This window comes from Mus caroli, chromosome 6, assembly GCF_900094665.2.
Source record: "Mus caroli chromosome 6, CAROLI_EIJ_v1.1, whole genome shotgun sequence".
Taxonomy (NCBI): domain Eukaryota; kingdom Metazoa; phylum Chordata; class Mammalia; order Rodentia; family Muridae; genus Mus; species Mus caroli.
In genome coordinates, this window is record NC_034575.1 from 110,033,049 (window position 1) to 110,059,350 (window position 26,302).

General features: G+C 46.8%; 1 protein-coding gene across 3 annotated transcripts in view; it reads right to left on the minus strand.

Moving 5' to 3' along the window:
- Positions 1–26,302, minus strand: part of Vgll4 (vestigial like family member 4) — a 105,020-nt gene that overhangs the window by 63,953 nt on the left and 14,765 nt on the right. Inside the window, exon 1 of one of the 3 annotated variants that reach the window (XM_021165071.2) lies at positions 14,401–14,585. The exons of the other annotated variants lie outside the window; for them this stretch is intronic. The gene's annotated coding sequence lies outside the window, so the exon portion shown is untranslated. Of the gene's footprint in view, positions 1–14,400; positions 14,586–26,302 lie in introns of those variants that run through there. 3 annotated transcript variants of the gene reach the window in all.

Consider the following 26,302-nt stretch of genomic DNA (forward strand, 5'->3'; position numbering starts at 1 on the left):
TATGGGTATTTTGCTTGCATGTATGCCAGTGCACCATGTACATGCAGTACCCAAGGAGGCCAGAAGAGGGCTCCAATCCACCAGAACTGGAGTTACAAAGGTTGTGAGCCACCATGTGGGTGCTAGGAATCAAAGGCCAGACCTCCCAAAAAGAGGCCAATACTCTTCACCGCTGAGCCATCACTCCAGTGTTTAAAATACCTAGAAAAAGCCAAGGACAGTGATGCTAATGCCTATAATCCTAGCACCTGTGGCTCTGACCGAGGAGGACTGATATGAGGTCCAGTCCAGAGTGGTCTGTGCAGGAGAACACTGTTTCAACCACCGCCCCCGCTGCTCACCACCTTCACAATGAATCAGTGCTGCGGGAAGGGAATAAATTACCGTCCCCAGAAAGAGCGGTCTCTAGTGAACCCTGTTACATCTACAGTTCTCCACGCCCAACAATGTGCACGCCCAACAAAATGACTTCCACACGAGGGAAGCACCCTGAGCGGCACCCCAGCCCAGTTCCAATTTTAATTCTCTCAATGGTATTGTCAAGAGTAAGGTCAGGTCTCTTTTCTTTTTAAGATTTATTTATTTTTATTTTGTGTATATTTGTGCCTGAGTGTATGCCTGTGCACAACATGCATGCATTGCCTTCAGAGGCCAGAAGAGGGCACCAGATTCCCCCCTCCCCCTCCCCGGTCTGGAGTAATGGACAGTTGTGAACAGCATGTGAACGCTGAGAACCAAGCCAAGCTCCTCTGCAAGAGCAACAGAACACCCTTAACCACTGAGCCATCTCTCTAGGCCCCATTCTTACCTTTCAACCCTGTCAGCTGTATTCAGTACTGTAGAAGAGAAATAAACATTTCTGTTGAAAATATCATTAAGCCAAATAACGGCCAATAGTGTTCAAGTCTTCTCACAAAGCGAGCCCAGGTTTTCTGAGAGGGATGTGCCAGAGTCACCCTATAGCCACCCCTGCAGTGGTTTTACTGATGCTGTGCTTAGATGGACACTAACATGGCCACCAGAATTCCATCTACAAGACTGGTGTAGTTTGGGACCTAGGAGGCACCTCAGAGAGTAAAGGTGCTCGCTGCCAAATCTGACAACCTGAGTTCCATCCCTGGGACCCCATATGGTGGAAGGACAGCACAAACTCTGGCGAGCAGTGTGTAAATATGATAGAAGTCAAAGTTTCTAGAGTTGGTTGTTGTAATCCACAACTGTCACCCCAGCACATAAGAGCCCGAGATAGAAAGAGCAGATGTTTTTAGGCTAGCCTGGGCTACACTGTAACCCTGTTTCTAAAACACAAAGGAAGGAGAGGTGGTTTTCCCACCCACTGGAACCAGTCAGGAGCCTTTAAGCCAAGCACTGTCCAGTCCCCAAATCTATAGCCAGTCCCAGGGAGCCCCAGACAGATGAAGTTTGGATTTACGAGTACACACCTAGACAGTTTTAAAATGCTTCTCCTAGAACAGTGGCTCTCAACCTTCCCCATGATGCAATCCTATTAAAGGTTTCTCATGCTGTGGTGACCCAAGCATAAAATGACTTTTGTTGCTACTTCATAACTGTTATTTTGCTACTGTGATGACTATTAATGCAAATATTATCTGTGTTTCTGATGGCCTTGGGTGACCCCTGAACTACTGGCCTAGTGGGAAGCTCCTGACTGCAGGCCCAACCTTACAGGTGTAGTGCTCGTCACTACCACCAGGGGGCACTGTGAGCCAACCTAAGACACCACATCCCCCTTACATGTTGGCCTTCAGTATTCCTTTACATGGAAGGGCCTGTCATCTTAGATAGGCTTCCTAGCTCAGAGGCATCTAGAACTGATGCAAAACACATACACACACACACTACATCTGGGAACTGGGCTTAGCAGGCTCTCCTGTTGACCTGTCCCTCCCAGAAGCGGTTGGTCCCAGGAAGCTGGTGGAGAATTTCCAGTCTTCTCTGGCTGCACTAAGTGGGGTCACTGTCTCTTTACAGCTGTACCCCTCAAGTATTGGCCTCCTATTCACACCTCCTGTCTCTCTTTACATCACTTTCCCCAGAACCTAACAACAACACCTGGCACTGCTAGGTAGTCCAGCTATTTTCTGAGAACAAACTGGAACGCAGACCTCTAAATCTAATCTGGGTACTGAGGGAAGCAGGAGTGGCCACCAGGCCCCAGAGGCAGCCAGTGTTTCTGATTGAGTCCAGGACACTGAAAAGGAGCCCCTGTCTTCTACACCCTAAAGCTCCTGACGCTTTAAACAGTTAGAAAGCAGGGACGGTCAAGTGAACATCATGACTCTGTGACTTATTTCTGGCATTAAAAAAAAGTTTTTCCCTAGGTTCATAATATGTAAAGAAGGGGAGACTAATTGAGCAGACTTCCCAAGGCCTATAGCAGACAGATGAAGTACATAAGCCACACAAAGTTCAGAATGATTCAAGTCACTTGGGGTGGCAGTGCCCTGAAGTTTGAAGTGTATGGATGGTATCCAGCACAGCCAGGACACTGGAGAACAATGGGGTCCTCCCATCTTGCAGGGCAGAGCCTCCAGGGAAGACTCTGTCAGCTCCTGGCTTTCTGTGTTTGCTGCAGTGAGAACATAGTCCTGTAGGGGTCAGTGAAAGTCCAGTGATGTCCAGTTCTCAAGAAGTGGAGGACTTCACCCCAAATCTCACATGTGGGCTCCCAGCACAGGGGAGCAAGCTCTTACCATAGTGGCCTCATAGGCAGCCACAAGTCTAGAATCATCACACAGCTAAGTGACACATGAGATAGCCTTGGAAACACAGTAGGTCTCCTTTGCCCCCCCATACCACCTTCAGTACTGGAGATGTGGGCCAGGACCTGCCTAGAGCATACTAGGCAAGCACTCCTCACTGAGCCACACTCCCTAACCTAGAGGTTCTGAGCAGTTTTTGAAAACCATAACAGCTGTAGCCCTGGTAAGGAAAGCCGACTCTCCAGAAATAGCAATCAGGGTGCATAGAAGACTGAGCCCAGAAAGACAAACAGGAGGAGGATGCAAAGGACAGTGCAGGCAGCACCAGAGGCAGAAAGCAGGACACTCTGCCTGCTTTCTATCTCAGGGGACAGGGGCTTCCTGGTAAAGGAGCCCTAAACATAGGAAAGATTGGGCTTACAGCCTGGCTCTGACACTCGATCAAGTAACTGCACAACTGCTGACTTCCGGGTATGTAAATGAGCATGGCAGAACCCCGCCCCCCAACCATGCAGGGCTACCTAGGGCCAGACAGGTGAATTCAGAGCTAAGGCTCTTCTTGCACAATGGTTTCCTCATGTTCCATAAAGGATGCCAAGTCTGTTAGGGTGATAGGCGTGCCCTGCCCCCAGCCCCAAAGAACTGCAAACAGAACCAGCCATAAAAAAGGGGGAGAAAAGAGCGGGAGCAAAGGTCTTGCCACTGCCCGTTTAACGGCTTCCCTAACACTCAGGTGGCGTTAAGCCTCAGGTAGATTGCGCAGAAAAATGTAAGATTACTGCTCTGAAAAGCTGCCAGCTATCCAGGACTCACACGGATCACCCATCTGTCACTTAAGTAGACAGTAGTAATGGAAGATACGCCTCCCTTCATGACTTCCTTCTGGCCCAGCCTCTCCTCCTCTCTCTAGTCCTCTGAAAAGTCCCCTGTAGACTGGGGTACAGAACATCAGGTTCCCTCCCATTGGCACCCTACCTGCACCTGTCTAAAACCCGAGGTCTGGGAACTCCTCTTTCTCCTGAGCCTCTTGTCCCCACCAGCACCCAGGTGGAATCCCGACACAAGATGCTGGTGCATAGAACAGCGGTGACCGTCACCTTCTGCTGGGTTACATAGTTTTTCTTACTACAGGAGCACATTAGCACTCTGCTCTCCTTACAAACCAAGAAAGACAGAGAGAACAACACACAGGCCAAGAGACAGTGCCAAGAGAGTATTGATCATAACAGACACAGGATGCTGGCTTGCACTCCTGGTAGGTTAGCTCTGCAGCCATAGTTTGCCGTTAGCTGCAAGTTCTGTATCCCTCTGAAGGGCACACCGAGTGACACATGGCTACCTGGGATGAAGGACTGGTTGCACACATATCTGGATGAGGCCAGTCCCGGGAACAGTGGCCATAAGGGGCTTCACTAACCCACGTTTCGGGGAAGATCCTGTTAGTTGTGAATGTCTCTACCGTCCACTCTGTCTGAAATGGTTTCTCCAGGCTCCCAGCTACAGTGTTCCTGTATAAGCATTCCCATTGTACCCAATGCCCAAGGAAACGATAACCCCAATGCTTCCAATTCACATTACACCCAGATAAAAGCTCCCCCCCACCCCCCGCCGCCCTGCTCTTCCGTAAAGCACGTGGTAAGGAAGGGGGGAGAGAAAGCCCAGCCTGTGTGGGCAAGCTCAGGGCATCCCCTCCCCAAAGCGGTAACCAAGCCGCCAAATTTAGACACAGCTGCCACCGAAGCCCTAGTTACAGTTTCTAGCTTGGCTCTGGGAACACCAAGAAGGGGGTTACCCTCCCCCACCCCCGTGTCCTCCCAGGGAAGGCTGACACATACGGCAACCATTTCCCTCCAATCGCTGAGCCAGGAGCACCCTTCCACACCCTCGGCAGATCACGGCTGCATGCCTGCTTTCAGTAGCATGACTAATTAAGATGAAAATAAAAACAAAAACGGGCTGCCAGTTCAATATGCCAGGAAGGCCTCGGAGAACAAGAAGGCGGGAATTCGGCCTGGATCTTTCACTTTATTGGCCTGGGGTGTGGCCAAGGACTCTTCATCAAAGAGAAAGCTCGAGTCCCTCAGTTTCCCCCTTGTGAATGCACATTTAATGTTCAACATGAAAGTGAGCTTGGGTGAGCAAGGTGGTCAAAGTACCCTCATGAAATGTGCAACAGCCTGCTGTGTACATGAACGTATCTTAAAGAGTTCAAAGTCGGGCAAACACCTAGACTATTAGGTTTTCTATTAGACAGGAGGAGGTAGCTGAGTCCAGCAGCAAGATCACAGCACACAGCACACCTGACCCTACCTGCATGCTTTGGTCACAAACTCACCCTAAACGGGATCAAGCTGTACACGAGAATCTGGAACGTACTAAGCCTAGGACACAGACAATTTTCATGTTTTCGAGGGCTGTGTGCCGACTTTGGTGTCCCGAAGCACGGCAGGGAAGACATGACAGAGTTAGGGCCTGTGGACAGAGAGAAGCTGCCTCCACTCTGGCTCTGCAGAGAAGAAAATTCTCACCTCACTGGCCTGGAAGCTTTTAGGGTCCGGACAGAAAGAATACAAAGCCTGTGTTACAAGAACTACAAACACACACTAAAGGGCCAGGGAGGGAGAAGGCCTACTTTGTACAGGGACTTGGGTGTGGATTTCATAAATAAAATGGCACTCGTCCAAGACCTTAACAGACTTGCAGAGCGGGTTAAGGAGCAAGTCTTTGGAGATGGAGCGCCTCATCAATGAAGCACGTATGCTAACTCACAGTCCTCTCCCAGGAAGCTGGGTGAGTGGGTTAGCAAGCATTACTGAGAACCCAGGGCTGGTGGCAGACACACAGACAGCCTGGACTACATACAGAGACCTCATCTCAATAAAGGCCACAGAGGGGGCTGAAGAGAAGGCTTGGGGCTGAAGAGAAGGCTTGTGGTTAAGAGCATACATGTCCTGAGTCCAATTCCCAGCAACCACATCATGGCTCACAACCATCTGTGACAGGATTTGATTTCCTCTTCTGGTGTGCATGAAGACAGAATACGTGTGTGTGTATGTGTGTGTGTGTGTGTGATAAATAAATAACTCTTTTTAAAAATAAAATAAAAACCACAAGAAGTTACTGAAAGCACAAAGGTAGCCAGCCCCCAAGGTCCAGTGCTGGAGGTGAGAATAAATGACATGGGCTCAGGGATGTAACATCCTCCCTCCAGCTCTAGAAAAGGAAGATAATACCTGACTGGCCATTCTCCCTTGATGCCACCAGTGTTTCACAGCATCTAAAACAACCTTCTGTCACCCTGACGGGGTTTTAGCTCCCAGGTAGCAAACTGGGATCCCAGCCAGGCTTTTTGCCCCAAAGTACTGCCTGCCCAGTGCTGATGGCAGCAGACCCCACAATGCCAGGCACCTTGCTCTCTACTCCTGCCTGTCACTCTCAGGCCACTTCCCTCAGCGCCTCAGTATGCTCTCCTGCAACTGTTCACACTAGTTTCAAATTCTGAGTTAACCACGCAGGTGTCTCTATGTCTCCATCTCAGAGGGTCCTTCTGTGCAACTGCTATTTTTATTTATTTAGTTAGTTAGTTAGTTATTTAGTTATGTATTTATTAAAGAGGAAGCGTAGGGCTGAAGAGATGACTCAGTTAAGAGCAATTGTTGCTCTTGGGGAAGACCCAGGTTTGGTTCTCAGAACCCACATGGCAGCTCACAACTGTGTGTAACTCCGGTTCTAGGGGATGTGACACTCTCTTCTGACCTCCTCAGACACCAGACACACATGTGGTGCACACACATACACGGAGGCAAAATACTCATAGACATAAAAAATTTTTTGCCAGGCGGTGGTGGCACACACCTTTAATCCCAGCACTTGGGAGGCAGAGGTAGGCGGATTTCTGGGTTCGCGGCCAGCCTGGTCTACAAAGTGAGTTCCAGGACAGCCAGGGCTATACAGAGAAACCCTGTCTCGAAAAAAACAAAAACAAAAAACAAAACAAAACAAATTTTTTAAATCTTAAAAAAAAATCTTTATAAGGGGGGACAACTTGACCAACATGATTATGTGCATGTTTGAAATATAACGAAACCTGGCCTGTACAATTAATAAGTTCATAAAAAACTGAATGGGGCTGGATTGAAACCGCAACTGAGTGAATGTTTCTGGCTTCTTTTTGTCAAACTACACTTGTCCTCGATCCTCTCTATAATTTTTATTTTTGTTTTGTAGGTTTGTATACGGGGAGGGTGGCACAGTATCAGGTCCCAAGGAGCTGGAGTTATATTCAATTGTAAGCCACTTAACATGGCACTGGGCACTGAACTCCCGCCTGCCCATCTTTTAAAACTGGTGCATAAATCTGACATGGCATCTTAAAAGAAATGTCCCAGTACCATGGGATGCCTGCTGGCCCTGACCTGGTATGTCCAAGCTATCCTTTCTCCCTCCTCCCCCTACTCCTCCCAGTGAGATTATGCCTCTCTGAGTCTCACCTTTGGGGCCCTCGCTCCTTGCTGCAGTAGTAACTGAGACCAAGGAGAGGAAGGCAGGAACAAAGCCAAGACCTCATGCAGCACCGCGTGCCAGGTGAGCTGCAAACTCCACTGGAGAAAAATGTGATTCCAACAGGCAGGGCTTGTCTCAGCAGGGGAATCAGAGCCACTGGCGGAGGCGGTGGCGGACATTCTAAAGCCGTAGGAGTCTGCCAAGTACAACCAGGGTACAGTCATGCTTGGAAGGAGACGCCTCAAAAATCGGTATCTCAGCAACACAAACATCCTGACACCTTCCCCAAGTGACGTGAACATCTCAGTTCAATGACACATAACCACACAGCACAGTGTTCCTATCAGAAGCAGCTTCTGGGGCTTTCGGGGTTGGCCAGTGGCTGAAATCTCCACTGTATAAACATAAGAACCTGAGTTCAGATCTCCAGCACAGACAGAAAGACTGAGAGGGTGTAGTGACCTGCCTGTAATTCCAATGCTCAGAGGAGCTGGGATCCCCAAGGCAGGCTGATTAGCTAAGCTAGCCAAATCCACGAGATCTAGATTCGGGAAATTGATCAAAAAAGATACTGATCAACATCTGGCCTCTTCACATGCATGCACGTACACGCATACATGTGAACACACACACACTCATACCACAAGCACACGAAGATCTCATTGCTACAAACTCTTACGTATCTGAGCTTTTCTGGAACAGAATATTAATTAAACTTTCTCGTCAGATCAAAGTCCTCACATAAAAATATCTCCAATTACTTAGAAGACAGCCACAAAACAAGTACTTTCACAAGGAGTTGCCATAGCACAGAGAAACATCACAGAATAAGCAGCCTTCCTTGGACCTCCTCGCCATTACCCCCAACCCCAGCCATCACAAGGGGATCTGTTATCTCAGTCCAGCTCGGGGCAAGGGTGACTCAAGGTCACCCTGTCCCAAACTTTCCAAACCAGGTCTATCTTCATGCATCATTCCAAACACAGTGTGTCCAAGCACAGCTAAAAATGCTTGTATTGCTTTTTTTAAATGTTTGCACTTATTATTATCTGTGTGGATGTGTGTGTGGATACGTGTGGCCAGGGAGGCTATGGCACACAGGTGGAGAGGTCAGAGGACTATGGAGTCTTTCTCTCCTTCCACCTTTAGGACTGAACCAGGTTGTCAGGAACTCATATGTGATTTTACTTCCTGAATCACCCCACTAGCCCTAAACCTGTATTTCTTTACGTTAGCCAGAACATCAAGTTAAACCGTCAGACCCAACCAAAGCAGCATTTATACAGCCATGGGGTCTTGATATTTTACTTGAAGATAAATCTTCATTATTTGTATCACACCTCTAAGCAAAGTGGCTTTAAAAGCTCTCTCACAGGAAGCTGGATAAATGGCTCAACTGATGAAACCGCTTACCCACCTTGGGTGGCTCACAGCTACTTGTAAGTCCAGCTCTAGGAGAGCCAATGGCCTCCCCTGGCCAACATGGGTGTGCCAAACATGTGGCACTCATTAACAGGCACACGCATGAATAAAAACAAACCTAAAAAAGTTTTTTGAAAGTCTCCCTAACAAAGCCAGATGTGATGGCACCTGCCTGTGATCCCAGCACACTAGAGGAGAAGAAGCAGGAAGATCAAGAATTCAAGGCCATCCTTGGCTACATAGTAATTTTGAAGCCAACCTGGGGTACTTGAGACCCTGACTCAAAGGGGAATCAAAAACAACCACAGAAAGATACTATGTGAAATATTCATTACAGTATTCCTTCTTGGTTTATGTGGGTTTTCAGTCTTATATTTGAGACAGTTTCCAGTAGTCCAAGCTGGCCTTGAACTCCTGATCTTCCTGCTTCTAGCTCCTCCTAAGTGCTGAGATTACAAGTATGCTCTGCCACAGGATACTAGGAGAATCTCAGCATCTGAAGAGCACAAACTATAGCACATGAGTGAGTACTATTTAAACGTTGGGGCTATATAGGCAGGGGGATTGCTCTGTGGGTAAAGGCTCTGGAGTGCAAGCCAGAGAACAGATTTAATTCCAGAGACTCCTGTAAAACGTGGCATGCAGTAGCATGCATCTGCAATCCCAGTGCTCCTGCGGAAAGATGGGAGGTGGAGACAGGAGGACAGGGGTGAGGGTGGGGATGGTGGGGGGGGGGAGGAAGAGTAGCAGCGGGTGGAGCTCATAGACCCCAAGCACACAGCTCGGTAGCAGAAGCCCGCCTGAGACCCTGACTCAGGAAGGTGGAAGCAGAGAACAGACCTCTGAAAACTGTCCTCTGACCTCCGCAGGTGCTGGGGCATGTGTCCCCTCCGCACCACACACAAAATGACTCTCACAAAGGAAAACCGATCTTAACTCTAACTGAACAGTTACGTCACAGTCAGCGTGTGCTTCTCTGCCTCTTCCTCACAGCTCGGCAGTCTCTCTGCCCTCCATCACTCTTTCCTTGTGTTCTTTTAAGAGCCACCAGAGGTTGGTTTGTTTTTTCTTCCCCCTTAGGTGCTTCATAGTTACCTTTTTTATAAATGACATTTCTGACAAAAACCGAGTTCTAACCATTGCTCGCCAAAATCAAAGAGATGCCCACATCCGCATCTGTGCAGATCTCAACACGCCTCACTCCCTCTCCACCCCCACCCCACGGCCCTGCTGATGCCACCGGGCACCACGCAGCCTGCCCACACCCAGAGGTGAGAAAGCGCTATGTGGGCGAAACACCAGCTGAGCAGCCGGAAGGTGCAACCAACTTGGCTCCCTCCCTGTGCACACCAACTGTCAGCAGAGGATCAGCATCCCAGACAGATGCTGCTCCAGCAGTGGGTCAGAGTGGGAGACAAGGAGGGCCCCTATAAGAGGATGCACTTGAAGGGAGCACACGAAGACATCTGGCACATAAAGTTACAGGGATTTGTAAAGGCAGAACTTTCTGAGCTGTGAAAGAGCATTGATCGGCAAAGGCCCTGAGGCCCTGGGGAAGATGCTTATCTGTGTGGCAGAGAAGTCAGCTTAGCCCAGAGATCACCTAGGGCCTCTGGCATTGCCTCTGCGTGGGACAGACAGCTAAGGGAAGCTCCTGGGCGTCCCATAGGAAGCGTCTGAGCAGGAGCTATACAATCTGATCGACATTTCTAGAGTAGCTTGTGTTGAGACCTGAGGGAAAGGGCATAGGGTCAGAAGCAGTGGGGGCATCACGAAAGCTGCTGCAATCATGCAGGCAAGAGGTGGTTTATGAAAACACGGGTGCCGACAATGGGGGCAGGAAAAGGTGGCCAGGTTTGGGACATATGCAAAGGCAGAGCCAGCAAATTTACCAGTTGTCAGAGCTCTGTTAACAACAGCAAAGAAAAAACCCTTCAATTCATTTATATGTATATAAATGAGCGTTTGCCTGAATGTATATATGTGCACCATGGGTACAGTGCCTGAGGAGGCCAGAAGAGGGTGTCATGGCCCCTGAAACCAGAGTTACAAACAGTAAACAGCCACAGGGGTGCTGGGAATTGAACCTGGGCTCCCTGCCAGAGCTGCAAGTGCTCCTAACCACTGAGCTATCTCTCCAGCCAGAGGGATGGGTCAGCAACATTGTTAAATGTATGCTTGAGTATCACTGGTACTCACGAGGGTAGAAGAGCTGAAGCCTCGACACCTCTGCTGTACCAGGTCACCTTCAGGAAGTACAGAAAGGGTTGGGTACGTATTCAGTAGTAGGGTGTACACTGTAGCTGCCCTTCAATTTGAAATCCTCTGGCCTTAGCCTCCCTAGTGTTGGGAATGACAGGTGGCTCCACCACGCCCAACCTCCCTACCCACCTTTACTTCTTTCACTGAACAACTCCCATTGCTCTAAGCAACAATCCCTGCAGAAAGGAGCCACAGGCATCCCTAGAGACTCTCTCTGGACCTCCGCTACATACTGAACCTGCATCCTGGATACAGGTACTCATCCTGCATCTCCAACCCACTTGGAGCTACTCTCAGCCATTCACCTCCACCAATGTCTGTTGCGGCAGCCAGAGGTATGTGGCTGGAGACAGAAGCTATAGCTGGTACCCCTTTCTGTAGCAACAAAGGGCAGATGAGTTTTCTGATACCATCCCTCTGTCTTGCATAACATTATCACATGTTTCATCTTTAGAATGTGTCACTTCAACCTGCTTAAAGGTAGAGAGGGCTGCCTGTGCTTTGACAGAATCCTGCATACCTCTTATCTGTCGGCTTTATCTTCCCCACTAGGCTGTACAATCAGGCAGGATCATTTCGATTTGTCTTAATGTAACTCTTGTATATTGCCAGCAGACAGATGCAGCACTGGACTAGGCCGAGGCTCAGTGGTAGAGCATCTGCCTGACATACACAATGTCCATGGAAACCAACTGAACAGAACAGGAGATGCCACGGCTGGAGATGCCAGGTGGGGCAACAGGAGGAGGCCCAGCGTGGAAGCCAGGTGAGGAGGGTTAACTCTAGAGCTTGACACCAGTACTGGCTTGTCATCTGATTCCAGAACAAAGGTTCCCTGCAAACAGAACTCTCCTGACTTGTGTCCTTGTGGTATCAAGTTCCTATCTTTTGGTTTTTTGCTTGTTTATTTGGTTGGTTGGTGCTTGTTTTGTTTGTTTGTTTGGGTTTTGGGAGGTTGTTTTGTTTTGTTTGAGACAGGGTCTCACTCTATGGCCCTGGCTGTCCTGGAACTCACTATATAGACCTGGCTGGCTTCAAACTCAAGGGAGATCCACCCCGATGTCTCTTCTCCCCAAGAGCTGGGATTAAAGGTCTGCATTACCATCTTGATTTCCTGTCTTTAAACTACAGGAAACATCACAGATAAGGAGAGAAAGCAAGACAGGAAAACAGGGGAAAGGAAAGGAAAGTAAGGAACCAGACAGACTACACCAATGTAGTTTTCAAATCACTCAGAAGGCAGAGGCAGGAGAATTCACCTACCACGCCATACAGGGCTATATAGTGAGCGCCTCAAAAAATATAAATAAATAAGGAAGAGTGTGTGTGTGTGTCTGAGTATGTTTGCCTATGAGTGTGTGTGTGTCTGCCTATGAGTGTGTGAGTGTTTGCCTATGACTGTGTGTGTGTGTGTGTGTGTGTGAGAGAGAGAGAGAGAGAGAGAGAGAGAGAGAGAGAGAGAGAGAGAGAGAGAGAGAGATCTGTTCTGAATCTTAAACCTCTGGGCTTGAACTCTGTGCATGTGTGAAGATCAGAGGCCAGCTCACAGAAGTCAGTTCTCGCCATGTGAGTCCCAGGGGTAATGCTCAAGTTCTCAGTTTACCTGCTGAGCCATCTTGCTGGCCCAATAAAAATTTCCCCCAAGTAAGTAAGAAGAGCAAAGTCTAACCATAAAAAGTACAGTAAATGCAAAATCCTAGTAACGGTCCTTAGTCGTCATCCTCAAATCTCCTCCACTACCCATCAGTACCTGTGTGATTTCAGACAACTGTAGCATGGTTGGCTTGTTTAAACCAGCGTCACCACAAGCCCATGAGTCAGGAGTTAATCCATCAGTGACTGACTCCAACATCACTAGGTGACAAGAATCTGTCTGCTTCATTAATAATCATTTGGGACTGCTGCTGGGCTTGTGCTTCACACAGACTGAACCATCATGACATGATGCACACTGCTGCTGGGCTTGTGGTTCAAACAGACTGAGCCATCATGACACAGTGCACACTGCTGCTGGGCTTGTGGTTCACACAGACTGAACCATCATGACATGATGCACACTGCTGCTGGTTCACACACACTGAACCATCACGCCACAGTGCACACTGCTGCTGGGCTTGTGGTTCACACAGACTGAACCATCATGACACGATGCACACTGCTGCTGGTTCACACACACTAAACCATCACGCCACAGTGCATACTGCTGCTGGGCTTGTGGTTCACACAGACTGATCCATCATGATGCACAGCATACATTCGTCATTACACGGCTGTTTCTTTCCAGCTCATCTTCCATGAAGCCACTTTCTAAACCTCTGCTGTCAACTCAATGCCAAGCAAGTACGTGAGCAGGCGAAACCTCCACATTGTCTGTTTGGTTCTGCAGAACCCAGGGCCCTGCTTCTGCCAGGTAAGGACCCATCACAGATGCATCCCATCAGCCCCAGACCTCATTTCCTTTCTCTCTCCATCCTTCTCCATCCAACCTATAGCCTCCCATATTTAAGAGAAAGACACTTGCTATATTACCCAGGCTGGCCTTAAAAGTCCTGATCTCAGGCAATCCTCCGGCCTCAGCTTCCAAGAAGCCATGATAATGGGCGCAAGCCACAGTACCCAGGTGCATGACAGTTTCTTTATATTTAAAATAAGACATGTTTCCGCTCCCTCCAGCATAACATGCTTATCCTTTCAAGTGTCTCCAGCTCTGGGTGGGAAAGCGCCAACCCGCCGAGCTGCAGAGGCCCCTTCAGAATGTGTGCACATGGGTGCTACTTAATGTGCTGTAACTGGGGACCCAGCATGAAGTGTTTGAACATCCATGCCTCAGACAGGTTTTCAATCTATGTTATATACAAGTAAGAACATTATACTTCTACTAAACAGTAGAAAAAGTCACTTATTTTTTCTGCGATTAAAGTGGACATGAATATAACTTTTGTCAACTTCCTATACCATTTTCCCACATCCTTGGTGGTAGGAAAGTATGTTAAAGTGTGAATGTGAATTAAAGACAGTAAGTGAAAGAGGGCCCCAGACCGTAGCACAACTCACTCCATGGTGGAAGTACCATCCAGGCCATAAAGGAAAATGAAGATCGAATCCATCAAAGTCGATAATTCTGGGAAAATCTCACCTTGCTTTTTAGCTTCTGTAGTTCCACTTCTGGCTAACTGTTCTTAACTTTAGTATGTCTACCCAGACATGGTTTTTGTGTTTAAAAGCTCCTCCTGAGATGTAGTTGCCCTCTGGCTAAGACTTTCTACTGGCCTACACTCACATCGGAGCAGTCTTCTCTGGTGGATCCTACACAGCAGTAGCCAGGATCCATCCTGTGCTTAGGAAGATTACGATATGGCCTCAAGCACAGATGAATGAAGTCTGTTGAAGAAGAGGGCACTTAGATAAACACCCCAGACCTCCGAAAGAAAACACCAAAATACCATCTCGCAATAATAGTCAGTGGGGGAAATCAAAAAAGCATTCTTACCTTGGTAAAGCCCTGGACTTCCCAGAGTTTCCAGCACATAATCATTTTCAGATCTTGTCAAAACAGCCACTCTTGGGACTCAGTGTCAAGTAGGCCACCACCCAGAGCCTAGACTCACTTCTGAGCACAGAGGCAGGGGCTGCCCCTGAGAGGCAGTGAGCGCCCTGAGGGATCGCACGCTGAGAGTTTATGAGCTGAACCTTCCTTTTGGTTTTGCTTTTTGTTTGTTTGTTTTGTTTTAAATTCAACTGGGTAAATTCCACAAAGCTAGACCCTGGCTGGGAGCCCAGGATTCCAGCCACATGCCTCTCGAAACAGATTTCCAAAAATGCCTGGAATTTTTTTTTTTCCTAAAATAACATCTGCCTAGAATTCTAGTAAAAACGCTTGACCCCCACCAACCCAACGATCTCTCTGCCTATGAACCTCCCTCTTTCTTTGGCTCCCTTCGAGTTCTGCACTGTGCAGCTGTTGCTGGCTGTCCAAGTAGACAGAACCCATCACATAAAACAGCAAATTCGCACACATCTGCCCTAGCAAGAGATGTTTCTTGGCCAAACTGTGCTCCTAAGTAAGAGGGAAAAATTTTTATTTGTTTATTTATTTTACTAAGTACCATTATTTCAGGCAGAATGAAGAAAATCGAGAGAATAGATGGGTTGAGTTCTCGAGCGCACCCCTCCAGCCTGAGGACAAAGATCCCACAGTGTAGAAGGAGAAAACCAGTCCCTGCAAGTTCTCTGACCTCTGACCTCTACACATGTGCAGTGTGATATTTTGGCATCTGTGTGGACATGTATGCATGCTTGTGTGCCTAAACACAGACACACACACAAAAGGGCTGGGAAGTTCATTGGTAGAGTATGTGCTTCACGCACATGAGACCCTGGGTTTGATCCCAACATCAAGTAAATAAACATTGACCCACAGTCAAGATATTCAAAGATTGGAGACCACAGGGCATGGTGGTGCAAGCCTTTAATCCCAGCACTCAGAAGGCAGAGGCAAGTGGAGACTCTTTGAGTCTGAGGCCACCCTGATGTATATAGCGAGTTCCAGGAAAACCAGAGCTCCTTAGTAAGACCCTGTCTCACCTACCCTCAAAATAATATTCTAACATTACTCAATTATATATTTGTATTATACGTTAAATATAATGTGTACTCAAAACTGAGGAGAACTAAAAGCCCCATGTACCCTATGAGGGTGTCCCTCATGTGCAGAGCCCCAGCACCAAAGGATGTAGATCCAGGAGGATCGCAGGGACCTGCTGGCTTCCAGTCTAGCCATCTTTTTCTCCTCTCCTCAGATTCACTGCCAACCTGGGCCTCAGGATCAAACCTGTGTAAAAAGGGAGGGAAAGGAGTCTGAAGCTCCCCATTTCCTAACAGATACTCAAGGCGAGAAGATGCCATGTTCACATATATCCAGTCCTGAAGGAAAGCTGTCAACAACGCTCTGCTCAGTCAAGCTGTTAATCAATGGGAGCAGAGCATCTCAAAGGCCTCTGCCTTCCCTCTGCTCTTCCTCAAGGCAACGTAATAGAGCAAACCTGAATCACCAACCCAGAAGATGATGAAGGACCTCTGGGAATGAGGGTGAAGAGGGACCCCAAGAGAGCCCAGCTTGCATGATAGTCACCCAAGCACACCAGCCTAGCCCCACGTAGGTCCTTTCCGACTCTAGAAGCCACAGTCACCTGCACCGCCTCATTTAACTCCTCAACTTACCTCAGCCCCGTTCACTGCTACTGTGCCTTTTTCTCCTTCTTTCTGAGAATTTCACACATGAATCCCGATGGGGGGGGGGAATCATCCTTGAAGAAGACTCCCCTCTGTTAGCAGCCATTAATTTCCTATCGCTCCTTATCTAGAGGGCAGTTTGTGATATTTCCCCCACCCTGAAATGTCTACTGGTATCTTCATTGTTGAGATTTCTTGGGAGCAGCTCCCTGTTTGATGCAGAAGATACCATCTTGCAGCAGACATGGCTTTTTACTTAATTGAGGCTTAGAAAGATTACTCTCCAGGGTCACATGGCCATCAGAGGCCACCCCAGGCAATTAGTCTTTTGCAGGTACACACACAACCTCAGCAGCGTGTTAAGCAGCAGCAGAGGCTCGGACATCTGAAGGGTCAGGACACAGAAACGGGTAACAAGATGGAGGGAGGGACTACGTCAGAAGACTGAGAAAGAGATGAACCCGGGGTGGATGGCAGACATTGTCCGAAGGGGACTGCATTCTGAACTCCTCAGAAATACCCAAACCCACAGGTGCTCGAGTCTGCTAGGTATAATGGCAGGTCTCCTGGGCACCTGAGATGTCTCTAAATGGCTGGTAATACAACTTCAATCAGTATAAACTGTGCACCAATCGTTTCTTACTGTATTCTTTGTGAGTAAGAAAAAAGTCTACACATGTTCAGCACAGATACAATTTTTTTGTTGTTTTGGTATTTTCTTTAAAATATATAATACTTTTTATTCTTTGAAAATAATCACAATTTTTTTAATTATACACGTTTAAAAATATATTTATTCATTTTACATGTGTGTGGTGCCTGCATGTATGTATGTATGCCATGTGCATGTTTGGTGCTCTCTGGAGGTCAGAAAAGGACATCAGATCCCCTGGAGTCACCCATGGTTATAAACCACCCGGTGGGTGCTGGGAATTGAACTTGGGTCCTCGGCAAGAGCAACAGGTGCTCTTAACTGTGGAGCCATTTATCTAGCTTGAACTTCTCATAAATGTATACAGTGTACACAGGCTACATCCAATCCATCTTGCCCTCCCTCCAGCCCCCCATCACCCCATCCTAGCTCCCTCCCAACTTCCCTTCATCCAATCAGCACAGCCCACATGTGCATGAGTATACGGCCATCCACTGGACTCAAGCCACCTATTCAATGTACCCACTACATAAAGCCCCAAAGGAAAGACCGGCAATACTTTATTTCCTGACTTTATAAACATTTGTTGCCCCCCCCCCCCAGTCCGTCTCCCAAATTTAAAAGGATAAAGTAAAACGTGGTAAGTAAAGAGGAAGGAATGAGGAAAATAAGAGGAAATAGTGAGGAAGTAAAGGATATCCCAGGGCTGGGGCATTACTTAGTGGGGTGCACCCACATAACAAGCATGAGGACCTGGGTTCCGTCCCCAAAAATGGCAGAGAGAAAAGGCTGGAAATGCAGGCCTTAGAGTTTACAAGGTAGCTTCAGAGCATCCTACCGCAGTAGCATCAGGCGAGAAGCCTCACTCCTTACTAAGTCACACGCCCTTCAAAGCATGTCTGCCAGTTTCTTCACAGTACAGAGGAGCACACTGGCCACTGCTGCTCAGCTGCACTTGCTGTGAGGAGCATCCTGAGGCACTGCAGTGCGGCTCCTCTGACTCTGCTGGCTTGGTGACTCAGAAGTCAGCTCATGGCTTTACTCAGGTACTTAGCTTCACTGTGTCCTGGGGACTGAATTCGGGATCTAGCTTGGACTTCTCATAAATGTATACAATGTACACAGGCTACATCCAATCCATCATGCCCTAGACAAGCTAGGAAACATGCTGTGTTCCTGGTTATACCCCAGCTGGTTAGCTAAAAAGTAAACAGTTCACGGGAGGGTAAAACCCTGGATAGAAAGCAAAGCTATAAATGTATTATATATATATAAGTTATCTGCTCCATAAACCTTTACAGAAGCTCACCGAACAAGGGCCACTGGGTGTGGTAGCGCACGTGCAATCCTAACAATGGGGAAGAGAAGAAAGGTCTAAGAATCCCTTCAAGACCTGTCTGGGCCACAAAGCAAGCCAGCCCCAAAATAAGACAATGTTCGACCTTACAAAAAGGAATCTGGCTAACATCTGACAACTGCTCTGACAGGATAGCCAATAGGAACTATTTTTAGATCTTTTCAGAGATGAGGCAATAAACACCATTTGGTTAATCATTTCCAATCAAAGCAGATACAGGGCATAAACTACCCTGGGTGGATCTGAAGCACCTATTCAAAGTCTAATTTGTACTAATAGGTTAATGCTGGACTCAGTAAACAGCTCGGATTCTCTGTGTATAACCCCTACATTTCACTCCTGCACCGTAATAGACTCTTCCCACTTCCATTACATAAAAATACATTTTCCCATTGGGCACAAGCCTTTAATCCCAACGCTGGGGAGGCAGAGGCAGGTGGATATCTGTGAGTCCCAGGCCAGCCAGAGCTAGATAAAAAGACCATGTCTCAAAACAAAACAATAACAACAATAAAACCGCTGTCCTGTGCACATACTGGCTGAGCTGAGTGGACTCAATGGCTTAAAAAGAAAACGTACTGAGATGAAAGGCGACAGCTGGAGGGTGGGCAAATGAGACAGAGCCAAGGGACTGGATGAGACTCAGTCAAAATATATTATGTGTGTGAATGAAATTCTCAAACACAAAGAAGAAAACCATATACATTTCCTTTTCTGTTTGTTTTTTGGTTTTTGAGATAGATGTCTCTGTCTAGCCCTGGCTGTCCTGGAACTCATTTTGTAGACGAGCCTAGACTTAAACTTGCAGATATCTACCTGTCTCTGCCTCCTGAGTGCTGAGATAAAAGGCATGGCCTATCCCTGCCTGCTTTCCTTTCCTGTTTTGTTGCTGTGTTTTCTGGAACAGAGTCTTGCTAGGTTGCCCAGGCTGACCTAGGCTTCACCATGTAGCCAAGGATGACCTCAAACTCCCAGACCTCCTGCTTCAGTCTCCCCAACTCAGGGACTGTCTTGGGTCCTCTTCACTCTTTCTCTTAGCTACACTTCTGGGGCTCTAAACCCACAGACAATGAAAATGAACAACCCCAAAATGCCTATAGCCTTACAGGTAAAGCCCTCTTTATAGCACCCAAAGGCCATTCATTGCACTAACAAAGAACTAAAGAGCAAGGCATTCAAGTGAATGTTTTATCTACTGAGTCACAAATTCTAAGAAAGAAAGAAAGAAGGAAAGAAAGAAAGAAAGAAAGAAAGAAAGAAAGAAAGAGGGAGGAAGAGAGAAAGAGAGACGAGACGAGACGAGACGAGACGAGAAGAGAAGAGAAGAGAAGAGAAGAGAAGAGAAGAGAAGAGAAGAGAAGAGAAGAGAAAAGGGAAAAAGCAAATCAAATATCCAACACAGGGGCCATTAATAATGTCTGTGACACAGTAAATTGATACAAACCATTAATAATGTCTGTGACACAGTAAATTGATACAAACCTTTTAAAAGATATAAAAATAACAGTTCATAAAAGTCTTGGGAGAGCTGGAGAGATAACTCAGCAAGTTAAGAGTCTGGACTGCTCCTGAAGAGGACCCGAATTCAGTTCCTAGCACTCATAGGAGGGCTCACAACCACCAGTACTTCCATCCATCTCCAGGAGAGCCAGCGCCCCTGGCCTCCAGAGGCACCTGCTGCACTTCTGTGCACATGCCCCCACACAAATGCACACATACAAATAATTAACAATAAAAATAAACATTTTAATATAACACTAATAAGCATGTAGCTCCATTGGTGGACTGCTTGCCTGGCATGCGGGACGCCCTGGACTGAATCTCCAGTGCTACAGAAAACCAGGTGCTGAAGTCAGAGCTTGCAGATGGAGCGGACTCATGGTCCGCTCCCAGCACCGGCATGGTGGCTCACAACTATCTGTAAACTAAAGTTTCAGGAGACCCGATACCCTCTTCTGAGCTCTGCAGGCACTGCCTGCATGTGCTACACAGGAAAACACACAGACGAAACATTCATGCCTATAAAATAAATAAACCATTTTCTTTTATAAAAAGGTGTGCTTACTTAAAGCCAGGGTGGCTGAAAATTCAAGGTCATCCTTGGCTACAAAGTGACTTCAAGGCCAGTCTGGGCTACTGGAGATCTTTTCTCAATAATAACAATAATGACAGGGTACTCCTCCCTTGGAACCCCTCCCATTCTCAGAAGTTCTTTCTTTTTCATAATCTGCATCTGCACTTCTCAAATAATAATTAATAAGATTGTTACTTGAGAATTTTGTTTCTGAAAATATGAAACTAAGAGAACAGAAAGAGTCAGTGAGTGTAGACCAGGCTGGGCTTACACTCTGATCTGGGCCCCCCTCTGCCTCCCAAGAACACTGCAGGCGGATCACACACAGTTTTGGTTTTGGGTGTTTTTTGGAAGGGGTCTTTCCCTTTTTACCAGTTCTGCAGTGAGTGATGGAAATACCAGACTACGCTATTAGGGCACAGTCCTAGAAACAGGGCTGAGGGAATTAGGCAGAGATGGGCTTCCGTTTTGTTGTTTTGTTGTGTGCTTTCCCTGGCCTGAGGCTTCTCAGGCCTCTGGGTTTCCAATAGCGGAGACCACACACAGGGATGCTGAACATGAAGGCTTTCCAGAGGAAAAGTACAATGTTGGGGGGCACCGGAAACTGAACCTGGGTCGTCACACATGTAAGGCAAGTGCTGTAGCAGTAAGCCATGGCCCTGGCCACACTGTTTTACAACCAAAATGAGCACATGAGCAATGAATGCGTAGCTCTGGGTTTACTTCTCAAGAATAGGGCTCATAGCTTTCAACCATGCAGGGGAACTCTGCCTCAGACATCCCATTTTTCACTCTGAAGGAAAGAAATGACTAGGAAGGAAAGACGATGCTTTCATGTATAACTCTAGCATGTTCATTGTGCCCATCAGTCTCCCCATTTTACAAAGGGAGGAGAGAAACACCCTGCATAAGGAAGGCTTGAAGAGAAGGCGGTGTGAAACAAACCTGGGCCCTTTACCCAAGGTGAAAGGCGAAGATTTATTCGTTTCATTTACAAGGAATCGAGAGTTCAATTCAGTGAAATGGCAGCTGAGGTAAATCTAAGCCCAAGAAGGATGCAGCAGTTCGATTGTTGAGACTTGATTCAATTTCTCTGCAAGTGAGAACTCGAAGGTAACAGTGTTACACATTATACCCTCATCAAACGCTCAGGCAACAAGCATCCTGGGAGCCTGTGACATTCATCTCTAAGAAAAGCAAAAGACAAGAGGGGACACAGCGTTAGTCTTTTAGCAAGAGAAAAACCTGAATGGGAAGGAAAAATATGCAACAGCAAAATTAATTTCCGAGTCTGGGGAGCTAATGACTTAGCACCTGAAAGCCACGCATTCGAGATGCGCAGGGGCTTGATCTACACGGGTAGAAAGAGCTGACCTTTTAAAATGTAGTTATGTAGAAATTCTGAAATCAAAATCATCATCTACTTCTTCTTCTCCTTCTCCTTCTCCTTCTCCTTCTTCTTTTTCTTCTTTTTTAAATTGAAGCCAGCAAGATGGCTCAGTGGGTAAAAGGTGTTTATTGCCAGGCCTGACAACCTGACAACCCCCAGGCCACATGGTAGGAGAGAACCGACTCCTGCAAGTTGGCCTAGGATACTTAAAACCATGATACTGAACCCAATACTAACACCAACACACACATACATGCACAGACACAGACACACACTCAGTACTAACACCAAGGCACACCCACACACACTTACATATACATGCACAGATACCGACACACACTCTGAATGAATTTCCTCATGGAGATGATAACAGCGTTACATGAGGACTCACAGAGCATCTTCCTTCCATGCTTAGACATCTGCCACCATCACTCACACTTGGAGGTCGGGGAGATAGAATGGGAGGGATGCAATGACAGCGCAGTAAGGCTGGGCATGGCGGGCTTGCTTTTAAAACCAGCAGGGGCAGGGGATCTGTGAGTTCAAGGCTAGCCTTGTCTACACAGAGTCTTCCAGACCAGCCAGGGCTATGTAATGAGACCTTATCGCAGGGAGAAAATAAAAAGAGGGAGCTGTAAGAGAAGTCCACTGGGACTGAGGGTTCCCTCAGTGGTGGCTCACTTGAATCACATGTGAGGGCCAGGGTTGATCCCTAGCACTTCAAAGTGGCGGGGGGGGGGGGGGGGAAAAAAAAAAAAAAAAAACAATCTACTGTTATCTTCTGTGACTAGACCAGAAGCCAGTTTAGGAAGTCCAATCTGGCTAGAGAATTCACAGAATTCTAAAACTTATCAATTAGCATAATTTTTGCATAAAGCTCATTTGCATAGAAAACAGATTTTCCTCAACAACTACACAATTTGACAATACTAACCCCATAATCCATGAAAAGTCAGTTGGCTGGAGCCACTGTGTGCTGGCAAATGAAACCTAAATAAATAAATAAACAGACAGTCTCTACAAAAAGAAAGGAAATTCAGGTCCAGGCCCTTGCCACACCCACCACAGCTGACCTGAGCTCTCTAGAGCTTAACTGAGACACAGCCAGAAGGTTGTTCACATTGCTGAGCTGAAGACGGCTGTCTCTGTGCAAGAGCACCAGCCTGCCCGTGCTTCTGCTCCCCACCCCCAACCCTGGGGTGATTTAAGGCAAAGTGGTCCTGGGCACACCATGCTAACCAGAGAGCATATTAAAATCACTTCTAGACCATGTACCGCAGGGGGCACTGGCAGCCCAGAGCTGGTGGAAAAGATGCATCTAACAAAGACAGCAGAGAGGTCTGGCAGATCTGATTAAGGCAGAGGATCCTCAAGATGAAGAAAGACCAAGAGGAGGGGGATCAGCCAACAAAATGGCAAAAAAGTCCTTCGCTGGGGCCAGAGAGATGGCTATGTGGTTAAGAGTGCTGGCTGCTCTTCCAGAGGACCCAAGTTCAGTTCCCAGCACTCACATGGTGGCTCACAGCCATCTGTAATCCAGTTCCAGGGACCTTTCTGACTTTCATGGGCACCCTGCATGCATGTGGTTCATGAACAGACATGCAGGGAAAACACTTATACATATAAAATAAAATGTTTTAAAAACATTTTTTAATTAAGGCCTTCTTCCATTGATCCTTGGTCCTGATATTATCATTTGAATTGCAAATGACATGAAAATAGCCTGTAACTGTTTTATATGTAGTAAAGGAAAACATGGGTTTCTAAAAGGTTGAGAAATATTTGTCTAAAGGAAACATAACCCAGCCTCGAGTGTCTGAAGAGCCATTCAATGCTGTTCTTTACACCCATTATGCTAATTAACAAGCCACTCTATTTCTTCACAGCACAGATCCATTTCTAACACTCATTATGCTAATCAGATCTGATATGAAACTATAAAAACAGCAGATTTTAAACAGCTGCCTCTGGAGGAAAGCCCTTCTGATTAAATGCCCAGCCTGAGATGCAAATTTGATTAGGGTAACTGCCCACGCCCAGAAAGTGGCTTAAGTAAGCTCAGAGCACTACCTCATCTCTTGTGTTTATGTAAAGAAGCAAAAGGAAGCTTGGGAGGTAGAGGGGTGTTCAGTGATGGGAGTGTGTGCCTAGCTCCATAGCAGATGCTCCAGACACCACCAAAAATAAAAGAGACCAAGAGATGGATCCTCAACACCCTGTGACACCCAATCTGGAAGAACTTTGCAATACTCAGCAGTGGCTAACCTCATCTATCAGTTGTTCTGTTTTTTTGAGACCAGATCTCATGTAGCCCAGCCTGGCCTCATGCTTGCTATGTAGCCAAGAATGACCTGCAACTTCGGATCCTCCTGCCTCCACCTCCAAAATACTGGGATTATCACTCCATGCTAGTAGTTCCCCTCGTGGGGATGGTGTACTAGGGAAGAGAGAGGAAGAGAGAGAGAGAGAGAGAGAGAGAGAGAGAGAGAGAGAGATTTTCTTTTTTGTTTTAATCTTTAATTGGGTATCTAGCTTCTACAATCTTAATTTTCTCTGGCATTTCTAAGATAACCTGCTTGTGAGTTCTTGCTATTAAAAAATAAAAATCAAAAGAAAATGTTTCCTAAATTACAGTATGCTATGAAATACAATGAGATGAGGCTCAGAATAGCAATGGTTACTATAAGTCTGTTTCACGGGTGTTAAAAAAATCGATTCCACAGAGAGGAGTCACACTCCAGTGGCAATTTTATTGCCAATGAATGTTTCTTAAGTGCCTACCATATGCACCAAATGGTGTGTGCTTCTGCTTGGGACATAAGGCAGAAAGAAGGGAAGTCACCCTCAGCAGGCAGAGGTTCCAATCAACGGACTCTCAGGATCCAGGTCTTTTGTTACAAGGCACTATATTGACATCTTACTTCTCTGAAGTACAAATTAATGAAACCAGGATTCTGTTAACTCCGAGACACAGACAGTAAAATAAATGGCCACCCTCTAGCTTGGGGGTTCCTGATCAATTTTTCCCCCTCACTTCAGGGAGCCGGAGTTCAGGCAGAGTTCAAGCTCCCAGGTGTGCCTATATATAATTCTTGTATACTACATCTCAACTGAAACTGCCTCCTGGCTACTTGGCTATCTGCTCAGGTCCACTTCTGCAGGCTGCATGGCCCAGTTAGCATTTCCACAGCTCATATGTTGGTCAGGCCTCCTAGTATGTAAGAGGACAAAGTCCTTAAAGCAGAGACATGTCCTCAAGGTTGTCCAACTGTGGGTCTCCGTTTGTTACCTTGGACCGTACTTTCATCACAATGGACCTTACTGGAACCACACTGTACAGAGCGTCCCAGATCAGACCCACGATGAGGGCATGGGTCAAGCACGACATGGACTGCTCTCTCATGTATAACATCTTCAAACTGCTCTAAAGCTACAAATTGAGAGGAAAGGCAAGATAATGAGCAGAAAGCAAGGAGGAAGAGGCAAATACCATCCCCGCACGGGCTGGTTTGATATGGGGGCTAATACAAGTCATCACCATCGGCCAGGCTGAGAAGATGCCGAGTGCATTTTCACTGGGGCACAATCTGTCATTTTGTCCCCTCTTCTTCTTTTTCTTGGTGGTGGTGGTGGTGGTGGTGGTGGTGGTTTTGTTATTTGAGACAGGGTCGCACTATATAGCTCTGGCTGTCCTGGAACTCACGACATAGACCAGGCTGGCCTCAAATTCACCGAGAGCCACCTGCCTCTGCCTCTCATGTTGTTGGGATTAAAGTGCACCACCACTTCCTGGCAAGATCTTTTATTTTAAAGTGGAGGTGGGTTTATTAAAATAGTTTAATACATTCTTTAAGCATAGGGGTTAAGAGAAAGAGAGGCATTCAGAGAGAAAAGACACACCCTAGAACACAGGAGTAGAGTTCTCAGAAAAGAGTCACCCAAAAGATTTCAATCAAAGCAAACCAGTTATGAAATCTTATACTCTAAAATACACAAGGAAAAAAATAACACACATTTTGTAAGCATCCCAATAAGACGAGGTACCATATAAAAGACACCAAAGTAGGAACCTGCAAGATAGATGGTGGGTGTACTAGTTTGAATGAGAAATGTTCTCCATGGTCCTAGGCATTTGAACACTTGGTCCCCGGTGGTGGCACTATTTGTGAAGGTTTAGGAGGTGTGGCCTTGTGGGAGGAAATGAGTCATTGGGGGTGGACTCTGAGCGTTCAGTCTTAGTCTTGCCCTTTTCCAGTTCGTACTCTCTGCAGCTTAATTGCACATCCACATGAGAGCTCTCAGCTTCCTATTCCTGCTGCCATGCTGTACCTGCCTTTGTGAACTCTAACCCTCTGGAAACATAACCCCAGATACATTCTTCTACAAGTTACCTTGGTCATGATATTTTATCACAGCAATATAGAAGAACTAATGCAGTGGAAAAGACACTTGCCACCAAGCTGATGAATCGGGCTCAATCCCCAGAAGCCATATGGAAGAAGGGGAAAAACAAAGCCACAACATCGTCCTCTGACCTTCACATATGTGCCGTGGCACACACACACTCACACATATACAAATATCCACACAAACAAATACAAAAATAAAGACACAAAGGTACTATTATTCTGTCAAGTGCCTGGTCCCTTTATTTTGATCACTTTTTTAAACTGCTAAATGAATAAGA